The sequence below is a fragment of the Lissotriton vulgaris genome, chromosome 6 (assembly GCF_964263255.1).
Source record: "Lissotriton vulgaris chromosome 6, aLisVul1.2, whole genome shotgun sequence".
Classification (NCBI taxonomy): Eukaryota; Metazoa; Chordata; class Amphibia; order Caudata; family Salamandridae; genus Lissotriton; species Lissotriton vulgaris.
This window is the reverse complement of record NC_141694.1, coordinates 1,626,684,893-1,626,701,518: the sequence shown is the minus strand read 5'-3', so window position 1 is coordinate 1,626,701,518 and position 16,626 is coordinate 1,626,684,893.

Sequence of the window (16,626 nt, the reverse complement as noted above, 5' to 3'; positions counted from 1 at the left end):
TTATTTAGTCATTCAGCCCCGTCGTCGAGTTCGACTTTGCATTAATGTTGTGCATACAATACGTGTTGTTTTCATAATATTAGAGCATGATACGTGTACAGAAATAAACATATTCTTGCGTAGACCTGCACAATAGGGCTCACCGGGGTGTTCGAATACATTAGGCAAGATCTGATGACTCAACGGCAGTGTGAGCCTCGAAGCTTTACCGAGGCTCTTACATGCTCTTGAGCTGGCGACACTGGTGTGTGTGCTGGGGCCTGGGTACTGCCCCCAGTCCGGCCCTTGGTGAGAACACTAGCCTGGGTCCATCAATAACGCACATCCGTTAGAACGACTTGAAATGGCCGAATTCGTTAGAGTAAAGGCAGTTTTCTTCAAAAGCGGTTTTCTCTAAATCAATTTCACAAAATGTGTTATTTTGGCAGGTCGCCGCCATCTCAAGTCTCTTAAAGGGGCCACATGTAGAAATGGTGGCGCCACCTTTAATAGGCAATGATGAAGATTATGCCTGTGCGCGAGTCTGTGTGTGTTTACAATATACATATATACATTTTAAATAAAGGTTAAGGCTGGAGAAGACTTAGACAATGTTAACACTGAATACAAACATGTTCTTTTGGAGGCTCAAATTGGAAACTGAATTTCTCCTAGGTACACTCAATGTTATGGCAAATAAGGAAACAGAGAAGCATGGATAGAACAAGTACATAATGTGGCAAGCCCAAGAAGGGGCGGCTCCTCCGTTTGCACGGAGGAGCGTGGCCCCACCAGCCGCAAGAACCGGCAAGCACACACAAATGAGTAAAATGGCATGCCAATGTTATCTGCAGTGCAAAGGCAGGGGGCGAGGCTGAATCCTGCAATTGCAAGATTACAGCTGCCCCTGCAGTGCTGGGGCCAGCTCGACATGCGCAGTGCGCACCCAGTAATCCCGTAGCTGTGAAACAGCCGGGGGATGGCTGGCACAGGCCTCCAGCCGCAAAATGAGCACTGGGTTAGCCTGCTCCCACCAATCCTGGAGCTGCTCTCAGCATGACAACAGCTCCAGGATTGGTTGTATTGGTGTCCACTGAGCAGGAAGGTAGTCCTTCCCTTTCCAACTCGTGGACACCGATCGGAGAGAAAGGTGCACACCAAGAGAGAAGTGTATGTTGAGTTTGGCACTGTAGCGCCCCTCCTTATTTTAATAGAAGTAGCTGCCACTGTGGCCAACATCTCTTAAATTGATCGAGTGGAAAAGTTGGTTTTGCAATCTAGCAGTTAAAGGTGTTCAAATTACTGGTAAACGCTGATGGAGATCTGATACTAGTTGTGAGAGCTCGGGCCCTGTTACACATTTACCAGACGCGATGGTCTTTTATTGGAAGCATGAGAGGTAAAAGGGCGAATACCATCGGTCATCAAAATTTTCAATACAGTGCAACCAAATGAGTCACACAATAATTCAGCCGACAACTGAAAGTGGAATTAGTGAGAGTTTACTCAGAAGTCAAAAAATAAGTTTACATATACCAGTTTGTCATATGGGTATTGAAGTACTGAACAAACAAACATGCCCAAATCTACTGAAGAGATTCACCCTATGCAGAAGAAAGAATACGACAAGTTCAATTATTGTCAGACAAAAGATGAGGGAAAAGAATTGTGAATTTAATTTCATCAATCAGTTTTCGAAGGGAAAGCATTTGTCCTATCTTTCTCTATACTACTCTAACGGGGACCAACTATTCTATTTACTATTTGAGTCACTTAAGATAGGAATAAAGGGAGAAAGGTGTCAGCTGCTGGAGTCTTCGATAGAACTACTCAAAGCAGTGGGTCAGGTAACGTAAAGCTACAAATGCATGAGCATAGGTCTGAACCCTACAAAGTCTCAGGATGTCTCACTCCCTCACTAATCACAGCATGTAATATCAATTGCATTCAAGGTAGACAATCCCACGTAACCCCTGCCAGTACTTTTCCAGTCCTCCAGCACAAATTAGACACTATCGCCTTCTTCATCACATCCATAGGTTACAGCTTTATTTGCCCTTGCCCATTCTTCTCATCCTCCATATGAACCCCTCTCCTCGCTATTTACCACGATGATTTCTGCCAACTCAATCTTCTCATACCTTGCTATGTCACAAAACACAAGCCCTCCTTGTCTAACTGATAAGGCTTTGTCCACACCTGCAGTGGAAACAAAATACAGTGAAACATTCCACATTGAAGGTTAAACAGATACAGAACCTGAGACTGCAATGCGAGCTAGCACTGAAAAACAATGTTAGGCTTAAATGAAATGACACATGAAGTCAAACTAGCCAACTTTATCAAATGTACTGAGTTACAAATACATGTACAAATATAAATGCATCATAGACGAAATCTCTTAACACATGCAAAATGGAAAAAAAACATTACGCTAAACATTAATTTGCATCTTCTCAACTATATAGACTTCCTCTAATTATTAATAAATCAGTACATTAATCTCTCCATTACTCACACATTTTTATAAACTTTGTTGGTTATATGCGAAGCACTTTCTAAATACAGTACTTCATCTTTACTTTAGAAGCGTTAATTACACAGAACACATTTGAGTGCTGACTACTCAAGGATATGATGCACTCCTACTTTTATCTCAAGGTGGGATCAACTTTATACGTCTTCAACCACGTCTCCTTCCCAATATCAACCCATATTATGCAACACTCAATGCTCAAATTGGAAACCATCTGCAAATACATTTTTTAAAAGGGACGTTTCTACATGAGCTGCAACATAAGGCAAGTGGTGTGTGAAGCACGTACGCTTAGCCTTCAACTTTAAAGTCATTTTCACAAAAGTTTTTATCCACCAGTAGCATGTCTAATTTAAGTTGCGTTCATTGGCATGGATTTTAGTTGGGTATAGTTTCCTCCAGTATATATGTCAGGACAGACAAATGCTTAGAAGGATTACAACAACAACAGCCACATTAGGATAGAAATTCCTAAGTTAAACACTTAGGGCCTCATTTATGGGAAATTGGAATAGTGTAGCGCTGCAAACCTTCTTGCTGCACTGCCCTAAGCCAATGTGAAAGGGCAGGAATGCACTGTATTTGTAAAAGTCCTGTCCTTTCCCCCTGTGCTGGCACACAATTTACTGCCTAGCACCTACGGAGGACCCTTGCACCATGGCGCAAGGATGCCTCCATTGCAGTCAGGATAATTTTGTGCAGGAAGGGCCACCATCCTGCACAAAAAGACTCTCAATAGGCATTTTCCTCTTTCTACATGTGCTGCAGAATGCACCACACATGGATAGGGGAAAATCCAAGGAGAAATAAAAATATTTCTTCTCATTACTCCTGCTCTGGGTAGCCATAAAGACAAATAACAGTGGAGATAGAGGACATCTCTGACGATCACCTCATTGTAGAGTAAAATACAGAGAAACCGTGCTGTTGACCAATACTGAAGCTTTTGTACAACTATATAAGAGCAAAATTAGAGAAATACATTTGGGACCAAAACCATGCTAGGTCAAAGATTTAAGCATAAAATCCCAATTAATCATATGGAATGCTTTTTCAGCCTCAATAGAGACCATTTAAAAAGCTAGGATTTGCTCCAGGTATTACAAAATAATTTTATGTTATCATAAACGAATCTACCTTTTATAAAATCAGATTGTTCTTTACCCATTAGATGTGGTAAAAAGAAATCGAAACACATTGCTAGTATTTTGGCAAAAATCTTATCATCAACAATGGGGTCTTTACCAATCTTACAGATTGTGGCATCTTGAAATGTACCCTGCCAGAGGTAAAGAACAATTTAAATAGATGTAATAATCTTGGGAGGAGAAGATTTCAAAAATTAAGAAAAAATTCACAGTAAATCTGTCTGGGCCAGGCATATTCCCTTTTTAAGAGTATTTAATGGATTGAAAATTTCTTGAAAGGATATATCAGTCTCAAAAGAAAAAAAATCAAGATCATCAACAGAAGATTTTGGAAGATTTTGTAAATAAGAATGAAGTTGAGACTGCTGTTCTGTATTTTCTGGGGTAGAAAGATGCTCATAAAATGTAACTAATTCATCTAATAAGTTGTTATCCTTAAATATTGAAATTCCCTGAGAATTATTCAAAAAATCTATTTTTAAACATTATTTTCTTACTTTAAGGTAATTAGCCAATAATTTCTCAACTTTATTGTGGCCACTATAATATAGAGTACTACTTTTAAGTATGATAGATGAAGTGTCCCTTTTTGAGAGTTCATTAAATTGTGATTTAGCTTTGAGTAGACTGTTGAGCTCAACATCAGATTTCGATGACTTAAATGGATGTTTCAAAGTTTTAAGAGAAGCGACTGGGGTCTTTTGTTCTTTATCTCGTTGTTTCTTCTTCTTAGATACATAAACTAATGATAAACAGCTGCCTTAAAGGTATCACATAAAAGTAGTGGCGGCACATCTGGGGTATCAGGAAGTAGGAAAAAGTATCAAGCAGATGTTAGAAAGGAAGATCAAAAAAATTGCATCTTTTACTAAAGAATTATTAAATCTGGTTTGAGGAAGAATCAAGTACAATTCAGTAACCACCAGGGCATGGTCAGAAAGTAAAATAGGGCCAACAGTAGAATTAATAACAGTTTGGTATAACTGTTTGCTAAGAAAGATATGGTCTAACCTAGCGAGAGCCCCAAAAGCAGGTGAGTGAAAAGTATACTCCTGTGAGCTAGGATTACATAACCTCCAGGAATCTTTCTGGCCTTTTTGGGAAATAGTGAAACTGGATTGTTTCTGCATTTTGTGTGGGATAAATGTATGTGAAGACTGCCTTTCATTGAAAGGGTGTATAATTTTATTACAAAAACCCCTAAAATGAAATAAGTGCCATCATTTTGAACACATTTCCTTAAAATACTAGGTCAAACATTTAAATCAATATATGTAAGACTATAAATATTAAATACAGTTAAAGGAATTTTGTCTACAAGAAATTTTACAATAATAGATTAACCTTCCTCGTCAATTTACTGAGAGAGTACCTGAATATCTAAGGTCTTATTACACAAAATAATAACACCATTCTCATTAGTAGAGTTTGGAGACACCAACACCGATCCCGCCCAACCACATTTAATTTCCAAAGCTTCAGTTTCTGTAAGGTAAGTTTCTATGGATTACTTCTTTCCTCTCAGTTGGGTCACAATTACTTCACTCTCAGCCAAAACTTCTTCCACGGGGTGTTTCAAAGGGACCATAATATTCCCTACTATTCACCTTCTATCTCAGTCCACTAGCTAATTTGTTGCAGGCGTTCAAGTTGAGTCATGCTTTTACGCTGATGACACTCAGCTCATTTTTTAGTTAGTATCCAATTTTACTATCCCCGCATCAGTATTAGAAGTTACTCAAAGATGGATGAAATTGAATTTTTTAAGTTAAATCCCAGCAACACCAAAATTCTTCCCATTTCAATAAGATCAGGTTATGGAACCATCTTTCTGGTCAACTTCTATTGGTGTTTGCCCAGATACGCTGTCTTTGAATCGTTATCTGGGTATTATTCTGGACTCCAAGCTTTCCCTTGAAACTCAAATCTTCACAATATCGAAGCTAAACCTTTTTCAGTTGAAACAGCTCTGCAGGACTTTCAGTTATGCCCATTTTCGGTCTGGATCTGATTTACTTTATTGATGGCTGCAGTGGTGGAGCACCAGGACAACTGGGACAAATGCAGCTGGGCCCCATCTAGCTCCACTCCAGTGACACCACTGCTCAGGCCTTTGGATCCTAGAGAATCTTGGCTCTCAGAAAGCATTTGGAAATTTGCAAGTTACTTGTGTGATAAAGAATCACTTCTTTCCAATTGCCCCTTGGCCACCAAACCACACAAGACTTAGATATGTATTAAGAGCACATTGAGAATTGTTGGTCTTCACACTTATGTATACAAGGTACTTAGTCCTGCATTGATCTGATTCATGCGTTTCAACTCTCTAACAAGTTCTAGATTGGGCATCTGAACTACATGAGTTGTACATGTCTGCTCTGGCTTCAAAGAACAGTTTTAGGTTTGCATTACATTTGAACTGTGAGCACTCATTTTGCACCCTGACACACACCCCACATTGAATCAACTGCCACTGGAACAGGCTAAGTTTCAGGAAAAGAACTACGTGAAAATGTAACTGTGCCTAATCTCTCACATAAGGATGCCAAAGTTTACTCAAAACTGCAACCCAATTCAAGCTATTCCAATCCATGTGCATTTGGGTAGCACCATAAACCCTATAGGCGTCCAAGCATTGCACAGAAAAAAAGGTGGTACAGAAAAGGGAAAATCACTGTTTGGTCGCTTTTGGGCAGGGGCATTGGGCAAGCAGGGGCTGCTGAGCCTCAACCATGAGGGTTAAGGCGGTTTGCCTCTGGTGCATCTGGAGTGAATGACAAAAATATCAAATCAAAAATATTGTGTGACATGAATATCGTGTCAACAGATTTGTCCCTACAAAAATAGTATTGGACAGATTACAAAAGGTAAGTATATTTGTTATGCATATAATATTTCTTTTTTTTAAATATTGTTGCATATAATATTGTTTACCTTAAAATAGTTGCATTAAAATATCATTGTAGTTATTAAGGTAATTTTAGGTGTTAATATTATTAATATGTTTGTTGCAATTTGTTTAGCATAGTATGTAATTTTTAATATTTTGTTAAAATTGTTAACAACCACAAAGTACCCTGTACCACTACACCTGAATTAAAGTCCAGGTTCTTTCAGTGACCTCAATTTCAGCGCCCCAACTGGGTTTCTTTGTGACCCTTAAACACGCTATTAGGTTAATGCTTTATCAACGGGTCTTATCCTAGTCCCTATAAACCAGGACCATATTCCAGGAAGAGCTTCTGATATTATCTCTGACAGGGTCTGTATACTATGAGACAAAAAACCTAGGGTGCCTTCCGATATCCCCTTAACTGAAGGTGCCTCTGGCAGGATATAATGTCCTTACATTCTAACATCGACATTAGCACTAATACTAATATCCCTCTGTCTGTTCATCACTATGTCTTGATTCCCTAGTCCTGTTAGTCAGGACTTTCTAAGATAATACAAGACAAACAATATTAATCAAAGCAAGTTAGAGCACGCTATCTTGCCTGCAGGGTCAGAATATATTAATGTCCTACAGGGTATACAATCACACCTTAAAAGGGAAGGCCAGAGGGCATGCCTCTGTGTTCACACTCACTAAAAGGGTGCCATGCCTCCATTGGACCTACTACTGCTCTGCTCTGCCCTGCTTGCATTATTATTCAAATTGTTTACATTTGATTTATAGTTTAGTCGCAGATTGTTGGGTTTGTAGGGAAATAGGGTGGGAAGGTAGTGTACAAAAAGATGGAAGTGGTTTCAAAGAAATAGTCAGCACCTCTGTTTAGTTTGCAAATGTATATCGTAATATGTCCTCTGGCGTGCTCAGTGTAAACACTGTGATATCCACAGTGTTACCCAGTACATAGAGAAAAATTCCTCCATACACATCAATTATTGAAATGTGAACAACAGAGCACAGCACTGTGCTCTGTTGTTCAAATTTCAATAGGGCGGAAAGGTATTTAAATAATGTACTTATTTTGCATATTAATGAATAAATAATTGGTAATTCATTGTAGATAGCAGGATTTTTCGAACTGTTGGTCATGACCCAATGATGGGTCGCCAGCCAATTTCTGAGGGGTTGCAAAAGAGCAATAAATAAAGATACCTTTACATTAGGGCATAATTTATGGGGGTTTTTTCCGTAGGGCAGCGCATCAGTCCTTGCTGCTGTGCTTCCCCACGGCAAAAGAAAAGGGCAGGAATGCGGCCTATCTATTAGATACAGTGCATTCCTGTCCTTTTCCCCTGCACCAGTGCACAATGGGCTGCCGTGCACCAATGCAGGTACTTTTGCACCATGGTGCAAAGATGACTGCGTTGCGGGGATGATTATTTTTGTGCAGGAAGGGAAAACTTCCTGCACCAAAACAATCACAAGGGGCGTTTTCCTCTTTCTATGTGTGCTGCAGAATGCACACATTAAAAGAAGGAAAACAAGGAGAAATTAAGATATTTCTCCTCGTTGTGCCTCCCTTACACCTCCAATGGGGAGGTGTAAGTTTTTGGCACTGCCTCAGGCTTATGATTTCTCGTAAATCTTAGGAAATGTCAAAAAGCCATGGATGTTGCTGGGATCGCCCCCAGCAACACCCATGGAACGCAACTTTCATGCAGTTTTCTGTGTGAAAGGGGTACATATTTATAAGGCCATGAAAAGCCACATAACGTGGCTTTAGATGGCCTTATAAATATGCAAGTAACACATTGCGCCACTGGAACGCCAAAAAAGTGACTTTGCGGCAGCACAAAAGTCACGTTACGGCTTTTTTGAGGCCCTTTGTTTTTAAGTCAAATGTTATGTCTTCTGAAAATTTGCTACTTATTCATTTAACATTGAGATTGGTGTTACTTTTCTTCCCCAACTATGTGACAATCTTACTGAAGAACATGAAGGATGAAAGGAAAGGCTATAAGATGTAATTAGTTGTAACACACAACACAATGTAAATACTTGTAAATGATCTTTACATATATTTCACAGTAATCAGCAGTTAGGAAAGGAAAAATTAACACTTTTGTGTAATTTTGAAGTGTGATAGAAACAAAGATGTTAATAGGATCAAAACAAATCAAGACACTTTTACTTTGTGATGTGCAAATAATAAATATTCACTGAAACCTGATTTCCACACATTATCATTTGTGTGCAATATAGTTTTATCAGGAAAACACTGTGTCTGTGGAAATGTAGTGGCTAATTCAATGGAAAATGTGGTGTCTGTAAATGAAGTGCGCTACTGTATGATGAATTAGACAGTGTGCTCCAAAATACATCATCAGCTACTCATTACACCCTTACCACTCTCATCCTGAATACGTTTGCTACACTTTGTATGATGCTACAATTGTTGACAATCCCTATAGCTTCAATGATGTAACCAATATTTTTCAGAATCCTTGTGATTTTACTGATCAGATGCCCTAGGCTAGCACCCCACTGTGAAAAGTGTTCCTGCTCACCATCTGCCACTTTTATGTGCAGATCAATATCTTGGCCACAGCCTGATAATGACATATCAAGCCGCTTCGTTGTTTTGCCTTTTAGCGGAAGGAGGCACAAGGACTATGTCTCCCAGGGGGCGTGCTGCTAAGCCCACATCTGTGAGGAATCATCTGCTCACCGGCGCCTATATTGCCCATTGTCACTTCCACTGCGCGGACGCGTGCGGACGGGCGTCGGGCACGTTTTAGCCCGTTCTAGACCGGGAGAGACCGGACCGGGCCACCCCTCTTTTGGCTGCAGGAGAATACACAACCTCTACGAGGGATCATTGTAAGTACTCTACTGACTTGGCAGACGATTAGCGGGAACAGTATGGCTGGTCGGGAGCTGAGGAATAAATCTGTGGCCACCAGGGTACAGCTCACAGGAACCCTGGATAATTTCATTACAAGAGCTAATTCAGTGATCCACCAGGGGATCATTCTGATGGAGCGTCGGGTGTTGCAAGACCTCGCTTTGGCCAAACGCTCCTCAATGGGTCACATTGTTAATGCTCGTACCCCAGATCGTAACAGCTGTGCTAACATAATCTTAGCTCCGGTAACCATACTTTCTCCACCTGTTTCCCAGGAGCATGAGCATATTTCTCCCCTTGCCTCTTGTCAAACATCAGAGGGTACGCTAAATGTTTATTCTTTTGGGCCGGCCAACTCTCCTGAGAAATTACCCACCCGATGTACCCGAGAAAGACAGGAGCGGGATAAATCTAAAAGAAAGCGTACTGCTGCGACTACTGCAGGCGGGAGAAAATCCAAACGTGCTAAAGGGTTGGGTGATACTGACACAATATCTATAGATAAGGGCTGTCATGCTTTGACTGACTTGACTACTCAGGGGCCACTGGCATTGAGTGTCCAGGATAATGGACATTATTCATTAGGATCCATTCAGCTCTCCGGTGGTGCTAGGACAGATGAAGATCCTCTGCCAACTAAACGGGCCGACTTACTAAGATCTTCGCTTGCGCCACTAGAAGATAGACTTGTTCGCATTGAACATAAGCTTTCACAACTGGATCCGGAACTGTGTATAAGGGGTACTATGGTTAAGAAAAAGCCCCATGGCTCAGGACTGGGTAATGTTTCAACCAACTCCGAGGGTGATGGTGCTTCAACTCACAATCCTCCCCTGTCTCCCGATGTGTTAATAATTCCCGTTGCTACTAAACCTCCTTTGTCCCAAACTTCTGATGTTCCCCCCCTTTATTCTGACAATCGGAGTACGTGTATCCCTCTAACAACTGTGAATCCAAAAGAGAGTGGTCAGATCTCACTGTGAGCACCAACTCAGGCAGAAAGTAGTATTGATTTACCTCCTGAAACGAGCCCATATGTGGTGGTCTTAACAGGCATTCCTGAATTAAGTAACCCGAAACAGGAATCATATGTGTCTTTAAAAAATAAAGTGTCTCACTGGCTTAATCATAACAGACCACTACCCTGTCATATTACCAGTGAAATGTTGATGGCAGGCAGGCTTTCATGGGTGGGTCACAGTCCCAAAACCATCACAGATGACTGTAAACTTTAGGAATCCCCGCACAGTGGAGTATATATGTAACTGGAACTATAACAGTATTGGGTCAACCATTCAATCGACATATCATGTCGACGAGGGCAAAGGGTGGAGAGAGGTATGTTTGGCCATTCGATTGCTCAGGGCTACCCAATTACACAGAATAGGTTTAGTAGTCTGGAAGCGGTGGATTGACTACACCCCAGTATGATGGACATGTTCCCTATTATTCAATTCAGGCACCCCACCAACATAATTGGATTGGAGGAGCGGGCTTGGGGCGGTCCTTCCAGTCTGTTAACGGACCCTATTATACCTATACAGAGGCCGAATATGGAAGCGGGCTCTGTGGGCCCGGGGCATGTAGTTCTGCCCCATATAGTGCTCTCTCCTCGCGTATCTCACGAGGAGGGAGAACAGGTGGGAAGTGTTGTTATTTCAGATTCGGTTGTACCACCCAAGACAATGTCAATATTATCCTGGAATGTGGCAGGTTTGTCACACAAGCTAAACTGTGCAGAGTGGGGAGCCTTGGTAGACCAAAAGGATATCCGTCTCTTTCAGGAGACTTAGGCCAGGGAATAACACTCTAGAGAGGGTTTCGCCACATTCTATGTACTTGCCAGGTGGGGTGGGTAAAGGACGACTGTCTGGTGGTCTTGTGATCTGGGTTGCAACCCACTTGGGCTGCACGTAGAGGCTAAGGCCACACACTCTGAAGATGTCCAGTGTATACTGCTAAAGTGGCCAAACTTAGACAAAGTAGCTATTGTGAATAAATACTCACGCACAGTGAGTTTGACTTCTGAATCACCCACTTTAGAACATCTATCCAACTTCTTAAGCACAACTTCTTAAGCCATCTTGTGGTGGCAGGAGATGTTAATTGCCATTTTGAGCCCCTGCTAGGTACGAGTGAAGGTGCGCTCATGGGTGAGGATGACTATTGGGGTATTCCACTGTGCCAATCGCCTCGCCCAAAATCATGGTCTCCCCTAGCGATACAGATTACGTCCCTTATCTTAAATAATTTGTTGAGGGCCTGTAATGGGCGCACACCATCTGATATTCCCTCGATGTGCACCTTCAACCAAAAGGGACAAGAATCGCGCCTTGACTACATCATGGTAGAAACGAGGATGTGGTCAAAGGTTATCGATTTCAGAGTGATCCCTAGGGTCGATAGTGACCATAATGCACTATGTCTGGAGATGGTCCTTCCAGGACCAAAGGAAATTTTTACTGCAGAAACAGATGATCTGGGTGCAGGATTGCTACTTACAAATAACAGACGTAGGATAAAGTGGGGCAAAATAGTAGACTCCCAACCTCAACTGGTAAAATTGTATGATTTAGTACTCCCACGACTTCTCGAGGTCAATACTTTGATCACTCAACCAATGTCCCCAGAGTTTAACGGGCAGCTAAGCCACATTCATGCCGAATTAGTCTTCCTTTTAGGAGAGGTCTTCAATCCCCAAGTTCCTTTAACCCCTTCGATGCTCATGACGGAACGGTTCCGTCATGAGCATCGGTTGAGCTGTGCTCATGACGGAACTGTTCCATCATGACCACACCCATTAACATTGGGGCCCAGCACCGGCGGTAAATCGGGGCAGCACAGATGTGGTTAAGAAAAAAGAGAACAGCAGCTGCAGCCTGGTATAATTCATTCTGCAGAAAGGCCAAGTCTGAGCTGATCCTGGCTGTTAAGTCTGGGACCAATAAACAAAAAAATTGTGAATCGAGGCTGTTCTATAAAGAAGCAATGGCTCACGCTAAAAGTGAGTGGGATTGGGACAGGTGGTGTAATTTAACCACTGCCCTGGAATCAAGAGATGCACGCAGATTTTGGTCACTGGTTAATACAGGCTCAGGTGAACCAAAATCTGCTATAGAACCTAATATCGCTCCTTCAATGTGGGAAGCTCACTTCAAAACTCTATATTCTGATGATTCTGCTATACATGGCTCATCCGCCCCGGTATTAGTAAATGTACAGCATGAGCCCCTGGAGTTCACTGACGTTATTTGCGTGATAGCAAAACTTGCAATGGGCAAGGCCCTTGGTCTTGACAAACTTCCTGGGGACCTATTCAGGCACGAACCTGGGATCTGGGCCCCTTACTTGCTTATTCTCTTCAATGCAATTTTAGGAGGTATGGAGGTTCCCTGTACTTGGCTGGGAGCGGAGATAGTCCCAATTTTCAAAAAGGGTTCTCCCCTGCTCCCAGCCAACTACAGGCCCATCAGCCTCATTGATGTGCCCCAAAACTTTTTGGACAGCTCGTTTTGGGCCGTCTCCTGAAATGGATGGAGGTACATGAGGTCCTAAGTCCCCTTCAGGCGGGGTTCAGGAGGAACACATCTACCATGAACCAGATCTTTCGCCTGATTCTACTGTATTGGAAAACGGTAAAGATCGAGGGTGGCAGCTTCTACATGATTTTTGTGGACCTCCGGTCCGCGTTTGATTTAGTGCCAAGGGGGAAACTTTGGGGGGTTCTCCAGGAGCTGGGTGTCCCTCCCCAAATACTGAACGTGCTCATGAGACTCCACGAAAGGACTTTCGCCCAGGTCAGATGCGTAAGAAATGGGGCACTGTCATCTAGGTTCCCAGTTGACAGGGGGTGAGACAGGGCTGTGTTCAGGCACCGACCCTGTTTTCCCTTTATGTCAACGGCGTAATATTACATCTGGACAGTGTCCCCAATAATGATGCCCCCAGCCTGGCAGGCAGGAGGGTCCTGGCAATCATGTTTGCCGACGATACTCTCCTGCTTTCCAAATCCCCTATGGGGATACCACGGATATTGAATCTCTTTGGGGATTTCTGTCGATCTCGTGGCCTCGAGATAAACGCTGATAAAACAAAATATATGATATTCAATCCTCCAGTGTTTACACGACCAAATCCAACTTTGGGTCGTGTAAGTTTGGAAAGGGTCACGACATTTCAATTTCTTGTGGCAACATTACATGAAAATCTTTCCTTGGGACCTCAACAAGTAAAATCCCGACTGAAATTGTCCCTGCTTGTGGGTGGTATCTCTAAGGTATCAAATACATCTACACTCGGGCCAGTGACCCCAGCTCTGGAGATTTATAAGACTCAAGCCAGGGCTGCAGCTCTTTATGGCGGAGAGTTGTGGGGACACTCCCTTGTCTCTGAAATTGCAAAGCTGGAAACTAAATTTATTAGACGGTTGTTGACACTTCCTCAAAGCACCCCGCTTTTCCCTCTAAGATTGGATCTGGGACTCTCTCCTATAGAAGATGAATTAGCACTAAAACCGCTTAGGTTTTGGCATAGGTTATGGGTAACCACAGATTTGCTAAATTACAGGCAAGAGCTGAAACATGTACTGAGCCTCAACTGTGCTGTCAAAATTCCCTGGTTGGCATTCGTGAAGCACAAACTTATGTGTCTAGGGCTACCCGACTTGTGTGACAACCCAGAAAGGGGCTGTCTCGACCTATTGCGCAAGTCCCTGTCCAGGATTTTCAGGGAGAAAAAATTGAACTCTGCCCTTTGTGCTTCGAATGCTGGAACCTTAACTGATTCCTTTTTAGCCTTCAAAAATTCTTATGTGTTTAAAGATTTTATGGATTGTGTTTTTCCGATTTTAGCAAGAAAACTTTTTATCCAATGGAGATATGGCACTCTGCCACTTAAAGCATTCACTAGCAAATGGTCAGCGGCTGATAATAAATCATGCCCAGGATGTAGCTGTGATGTTGAGGATGAACTTCATGTGCTTTTTTTCTGTCCTGCATACAGCAACTCCAGGAAGTATTGGCTGGCTCCACTTTGCGGAAACTTAGGATTTAAAAATTGTTTGCTTGCTTTTAGAATTTTAAAGACTGATACATCAAGTTTCATCGTATTTGCACTTTCTAAGTAACTTATAGCTATGTGGACCAGAAGGCGTAAATTAATTGATATCCACTGCTAAAGTTTTTATTATTCAAAGCTAGCTTTATATTTTAAATGTATGATATCTGTATAGTGCAATTTATGATGTTTACCTAATGGCTGTAAATATCTCCTTTTTAAAAAGTTTTAATGTTCTATTTGTACTCTTTTATGACCTGGACGGTCGAAATAAAGAATTTTTTAATTGAATTGAACATATCAAAGGGTGCGTTCAAGGTTATGACATTTCCAAACAATAGCAGATAGAGAAGAATGCAAAACATTGTAAACAGTATGTTATGTTGGTAACTTACAGCTGTTGGAAAACATGCCTACTATTGCATAAACAAATTTCCCCCACAAAGTCCATTAAAACTTGGCGGGTCCCAAAGATTTGTCTTTCTAAAAACTCGGTCATATTTCTAACAGGTATGGGAAGCATTAATGTATAGTAATTCAGTATTGTATTGCCATTTTAAATAAATAGATTACATTTGTGATTTTAATTAAATATTTTGTTTTTGTATAGTTTAATTTGTATGTTTATTAAATATGTAATTATTAATTCATTTGGTAAGTTATATAACGAATTATGTGTTATTTATATTGATTTATATAATGTGTTGACTTTTAATTATTTGATAATGAATTTATTAATGCATTGATTAATTAACTTTGTAATATATATTCATTATTTATTATTGGTTTTAATTGTATTTATTTTATTTATTTAGTACTTCAATATTATTATAGTTATATTATTTATTTATTCAATTATTTGGGGGGCTTTGAGTGGTGACAGTAAATCTAAATCTAACCCTGTCAAAGTCCAGCACTTTCAAGGATTTTGCTTATTGTAATTGCATTTATATAGCGCTTACTATCACTTATAAGGCATTGAAGCGCTTTACACTGGGCAGCATGCTACCAAAGTTAGTGGTTAGTCCAGTAATATTAGTTATTGTTGACCACTAGGAGTAGTCTTGTATGGCCAAACAAACCATTCCATGCATTCACTCCAGTTTCTTCTGGTGATCAAATTATTAGGATTCATTTGTGATCATTAGCAGGTGGATGTTACACATGCATGCAGATGGTGGAATTAACAGATGAACTAGAGGAGGCTATGTATTGTTAGGTTGTAGGGGCATGACTTCCAGAAGAGGAGAGGCTGTGATCTAATAAATCAGCTTAGGTCAGTTATCAGAAATATAATATTAGAGATCAGAGTGAACATGCATGTGACACTAAGTTGTGCTCACTGAGAGGAGGCATGCCGGGGAAGGAGAGGGCCATTAGAAAGAAAAATGAAAAAAGGAGCAGTGACAGAAATTTTAAGTAAAAGTAATTTTTTCATGTCAGAATTTAGGGTAAAAAAGGAACATTTTATGATACCAAGCAATTTAGGGATGCAAGATTGTAAAAAGAAACAACATTCTCTGTGTGTGAAGAGAGTGCTATATTAAGCCTTTTTATTGGCACTGGAATCAGGCAAACAATCTGTCCCCTACTAGGCGACTACTAGACCACCGCTCCGGCCAGGTCAGCTGATAAGCTCAAGGGTTGAAAGTGAAAAGTAATAACTGGGTGTATATGTAGGGATATAGAGAGCATTAGGTTGCACTCAATGGAAGAAGTAACCTCAATATCACAGCAACGTGAGTAAATATATGGGTAACAAATTCAAACATTAAAAACACTGGAGTGGTTGTCTGCTTATGCTCATCCTCATGTTTGGCTCAAACAATGAATTATAAAAGCAAGTGTGAAACATTTGGATGTGTCTGTTTTGGCATGGTAAAAGAACAAGATAAAGGGTGAGTACAACTTCCATACACAGTGGAAGTGTATTGCCTGCACAGCTGAGGTTGGAGGGTGGAGATCCAAACACTGATGAAAATCAATGAAGTATTAGTTTAGCAAGGAGCTGCAGATGAGACTCAGGACCTCTGTACGAGTCCAGCAGGCCACGGACCACCAGACTCGCGGGCGGTTCTATTACAACAAGTGCAGTCGGACCACCCTGGGT